Source organism: Poecilia latipinna, unplaced genomic scaffold, assembly GCF_001443285.1.
Source record: "Poecilia latipinna isolate Pla-1442-1.1 unplaced genomic scaffold, P_latipinna-1.0 Scaffold2313, whole genome shotgun sequence".
Taxonomy (NCBI): Eukaryota; Metazoa; Chordata; class Actinopteri; order Cyprinodontiformes; family Poeciliidae; genus Poecilia; species Poecilia latipinna.
This window is the reverse complement of record NW_015114929.1, coordinates 67,761-72,880: the sequence shown is the minus strand read 5'-3', so window position 1 is coordinate 72,880 and position 5,120 is coordinate 67,761. Positions and strand designations below refer to the sequence as shown.

Genomic DNA, 5,120 nt, shown 5'->3' with positions numbered 1-5,120 from the left:
GAAACAACAGCAACAAGGTATGAAAGAAAGAAAAATGTAGAAGTAAAACACTGAAAAAATAAATTTAGAAGGATTTTAGATTTTCAATGTTGAATAAATGTTACAGTTTGAAAGATATTTTAATAATGCAAACAGAGGGCAGAAACCTGTACTGTGTTCAAAGTTCTTTTCTTTTTTTTCTTTTTTTTTGCCTAACTTGAACTCTATTAAATGTTATTGTAAAGTTTGTTTTCTTCAATTCTTCAGACAAGGAAAGAGAGTTGGAGGTCCAGAAGAAAAAGCTGGACAAGCTAAAACAACAGCACCAAGGTATTTAGATAATGATAACCTGACCTACAAAATTAAATAGTAAATAATGATATCATCTTTTTTATCATCTTTGTGTCACTAATTAACCCTTGTATGTCGAAATGGGGTCCAACCAACCCCACACATGTAAAACCTGTATCATTTTCCATAGACCTCTACATTTGCCTCAGTTCTCGCACACACAAGGGTTAAGCAGTGTGTGGGTTTCAGCTAAAATAATAATTTCATAAAATCATGACAATGATGATTCAGTGATCATCACACTCTGGTTGTAGTTCATCTAATGGACACTTAAGCTAAATTGGATGAACTTAATCCATTGAGTCAGACGATCATGACATATTGAGTTGGATAAACATAATGAATTGAGTTAGATCAGGGGTGTCATACTCAAGGGTCATTGTCCTGCAGTTTTTAGATGTGCCACAGGTACAAAACACTGGAATGAAATGGCTTAATTACCTCCTCATTGTGTAGCTCAGTTCTCCAGAGCCCCACTAACGACCTAATTATTCTGTTCAGGTGTGGTGCAGCAGAAGGACATCTAAAAGTTGCAGGGCATTGGCCCTGCAGGACTGGAGTTTGACACCTGTGTGTTAGATGATCATTGTATATTGTGTTGGATAGAATTAGTAAATTGAGTTGGGTAGAACTCAATTTACTAAGTTAACTGCAGTTGGCTAAACTTTATAAATTAGGTTGGATGAACTTAATTGAATTAGTTTCTACCAATTGAAGCAATGCAATTAAGTTGGTTCAACTAATTTATTTTCAGAGTGTGTTGAACAAATAAATTAAATGGTCACCCATACCAAATGTCCAGGGTCCAGAAGGGAGGAAGAGTTTCAATTTGTTTTAACATTTGAATATATTTGGAGAAAGTGGACCCTCTCCTATTGCGTAAGGTGTATGTAGAATTAAAAAAAAAAAAAAGGTCCCCCAGTAAATTATATAGTAGGCTTGACCTACTATATACAGAGACAGTTTTTATCCTACAGCAATAACAAAACTAAATGCAATCAAAAATAACCATTAATCATCATGAATGATGTGTGTCAGAATGTGGTTATTCTTATTTATTAGTTTTTTTTGTTGTTGTTTTTTTTATCACTTACTTGTTATGGATATCTTACAGTATATGTAAAGTGTGAGCAGCACATGCACTGACTGACGGCACTTTTTAAATTTCGTTGTTCTTGTGACAATGACAATAAAGATTTATCTTATCTTATCTTATCTATCTTACCAGTCATTTTCTGGGTAAAATACACTAACAAAGTTGAAAGATATAGCATCAATAAGCGATGGTTTTATCTAAATGTTTATTATCAAATAACATCATGGTACAAGTTTGTTCTCTTCAATTCTTCAGTCAAGGAGAGAGAGATGGAGGTCCAGAAGAAAGAGCTGGAAAATCTAAAACAACAGCACCAAGGTATTTAGATAATGATAAACTGACTTACAAAAAGGAATATATAATAATGATATCATCTTGTTTTATCATCTCTGTGTCACCTACCAATTTCTCTCATCTCAAACTCAATCAGATTGAACAACTAAAACCAATTAAGCATTTTATGGGTTTCAGCTGATATAATCATTTCATAAAATCATGACAATGATGACTCAGTGATCATTATGACTCTTTTGTTTGTATCATTTCAGCTCAGGCAGAGGAACTAATCAGTGTTAAAGTCAAGGCAAACAACACAGGAAACGAAGTGGAGATTCTGAGGAGAGAAGGAGAAGGTTTGTGAAATTAAAAATAAACTTACTGTCACATCAATACTGTCAGTCACCATAAGGCTGATTTAAAAAATAAAGCTCATTAAGTTTTAAATTGTTTGGATACTAATAAATTTTGAATGACTTTAGGATTTAATTTGATCTTGTAAAAGAAGAAGAGAGACAAATGTTCTGAAGATAACACTGACTAATGTGGATTCTTTCAACTGTTTGTCTTAACATATTATTGTTTAGATCATAAGAAACTATTAAAACCTAATCAGGTTTTGACCTCACAGTGAATCGAGTGGCTTTCTCAGCCTCCTTGTTGGACTCAGGTAGTGAAGACATTGGACCATTTAATGCACAGACTAATCTGGTCTTCAGGCGTGTTGTAGCAAACACTGGAAATGCCTACAACCCAAATACAGGTACCAGAATGTTTACATTATGATTGGTATTATTTATGGAAACTATAAAATTGAACTAAAACATAAAAACATGTTCAACAGGGTTTTTTATTGCACCAGTGAGAGGAGTCTACCACTTTGAGTTCTTTATCTATGGACATGGACATGCTTCACACGGCTCAGGAGCTGCGTTGTCCAAAAATGGAGAACATATTGTTCTTGGATATGAACATCAGGCTTCTCTCGGTGTTAATGCTGGTAATAGTGCCACCTTGCTGTTAGAGGTAGGAGACGTTGTGTTTTTGCGTCAGTGGAAAAACACAAGGATTCATGACAGTCAAAGTCATCACACAACCTTCAGTGGTCATCTGCTTTTCCCCATGTGAGGATCAAGGAGTCCAGATTTTCTTCAAGAAGAAAACATTGCATCATCATGACATCATGTCTGAACTGAACTCTAAAAAGTGTTTTTGGCTGTAGTTCATTTTATCGACTTATTTACATTAATTTCACTTAATTCATTTGGTTTAGTGATGACAACTTTCTTTTCTGTGTTCAATTAACTTAATTGACTTAAGGAAACTTTTTACTTTCACTTCACTTGAAAAAATTTAGTTCAATAGCAGTCCTGTATTGTATGTCTGACCAATTCAGTATATTATGATCGTCCCACTCAATTCATTAAGTTTATTTACTAAGTTTTTAGAACTTAATTCATTAAATGTATTTAATATTACAAATTTAAGACTATCTTACTCAAATCATTTATTTTTGTCTATTAAATAACGCAAATCTCTTTAACTAAATTCTGTAGAAAGTGAACTCAAACTTTTAAGTTGTTACAAACTAAAAAAAAAAAGAAATATCCAAAATTACATTATCACTCACATTAGACTTAAAATACAGCTACAATTTAAATAATTTTAAATGTATGTTTTAACATGTTATTTTAGTTCATCAAAGATCCTGTACACTGAAAAAAATAGTTAAACCAACTTGACTTATGAAGTTGCAGCAAAGGTCGTCAGGCTGGAATCAAACCTGTGACAGCAATGCTAAACACTCAGGTCTCCTTATGAGTTGTGCTTCACCGCTGCATCACCTCAGCAGCCTGGTGGATGGAGGATCTGTCCCTGGTGAAGTTTGGCTCATGAGATCAGCTATCAGATATGAATGCAGCAATGAACTTAATTGTTTCAAATACACTTTTTAGAGAACTTTTTAAAACTTAAAAACTGGATAAACTTGATAAATTGAGTTGGATGATCATAATATATTGAATTAGATACAATTAGCAAATTGAGTTGGATAGACATAACTTGAGTTGGTTAAACTTAATAAATTAAGTTGGACAAACTTTATTGAATTACTTGTTACCCATCCATCCATTTTCTGTACACCTTTTCCCTATTGGGATTGGGAGGGTTGCTGGTGCTGATCTGCAGCTAATGTTCTGGGCAAGAGGCAGGGTACACCCTGGGCAGGTTGCCCTCTAACAGACCTGCCCAGTTTGTTACAGAGCAACACAACCACACCTAGGGAGAATTTAGAGAGGTTGGAGTACCTGAAGAGAACCCATGCATGCACAGGGAGAACATGCAAACTCCATGCAGACAGAGTCTACGGCCAAGAATTGAACCTAGGACCTTCTTGCTGCAATTCAACAGTGCTACCAACTGCACCACTGTCCAGCCCTTGTTGCCAGTTGAAGCAATTTAATTAAGTTGGTTCAACTAATTTATGTTTACAGTGTAGTTAAAAAAAACAAACACTTTTTACATTGTTAGAAGTTTTAGACTTTCTGTTTCCCTGGTATTATTACATCAAACCAATCCTCAGCAGCCATGATTGGTGGATTTCTTGTTAAAAATGTTATTGTGTTTATTTTAGGAACATCAGGCATAAGATAACCAATAATAAACGTTCGCTTATTTTCACTTCCAGTTTTTTAGAGCAAATTCTCTACTGGAAAACATTTTAATTTGTTTTAAAAAAATCTCTAGTGTTTAGCAACCATTTATTTTAAAAGTAAAAATAAAGTCTATCTTTGGTTGAAACATACTTTTGTCTTTTTTCAATATCACAGCTTAATAGGGTTGGTAATAGTATTGAATATATCATGAAGCTCATCTTAAATCTTAAGAGTCAAAAAGATGAGACTTGATTCATGTGTTTTTCTGTCTTTAATATAGATTTTCAAATATCTGATTTTCAGTAACCAAAGAAAAAAAAATAAAAATGATAATTGTAAGGGCCCTGACCGACAGGGGGCCCTCCACAATTTAATTATTTATTTTTTGTTCATAGAAATTAAAAAGAAAATTGGGGCCCTGTCAATTCCAAAATTAATCATATTGTATTTTCAAAGATTGTTTTTAGCAATACAAATTTTATGTTCCCACTCCCAGATCAAAAAACACACATCCGTATTTGCCCTGAACCTCCCTATCTGCATTAAATGGTTTGTTCCTGCTTGGAGCACTTGAGAGTGACTGTTCAGCAGCAATCAGTGCAATACATGAACGATTGTGGTAGTTACTGTGCTGCTAAAAAAAGTTATAAAATCATGTTTTCAAAAAAAGAGAGAGGGAGAGAGAGAAAAAGGCAAGAATGTTAATTTATAACCCAGTTTTTCTCTAAGAGAGGTGAGTAGACTGTGTGAGATTATCAACCATT

The 5,120-nt window shown here is 33.9% G+C and overlaps 1 long non-coding RNA gene across 2 annotated transcripts; it reads left to right on the top strand.

The window, feature by feature from the left end:
* On the top strand, positions 1–2,052 carry LOC106937294 (uncharacterized). 2 transcript variants are annotated; one of them, XR_001422358.1, is made up of 4 exons: positions 1–17; positions 247–309; positions 1,682–1,744; positions 1,975–2,052. It is a non-coding gene; the product is annotated as an uncharacterized LOC106937294 (long non-coding RNA). The 2 variants fall into 2 exon arrangements; XR_001422359.1 differs by lacking the exon at positions 247–309.
* Positions 2,053–5,120: the final 3,068 nt, after the last annotated feature.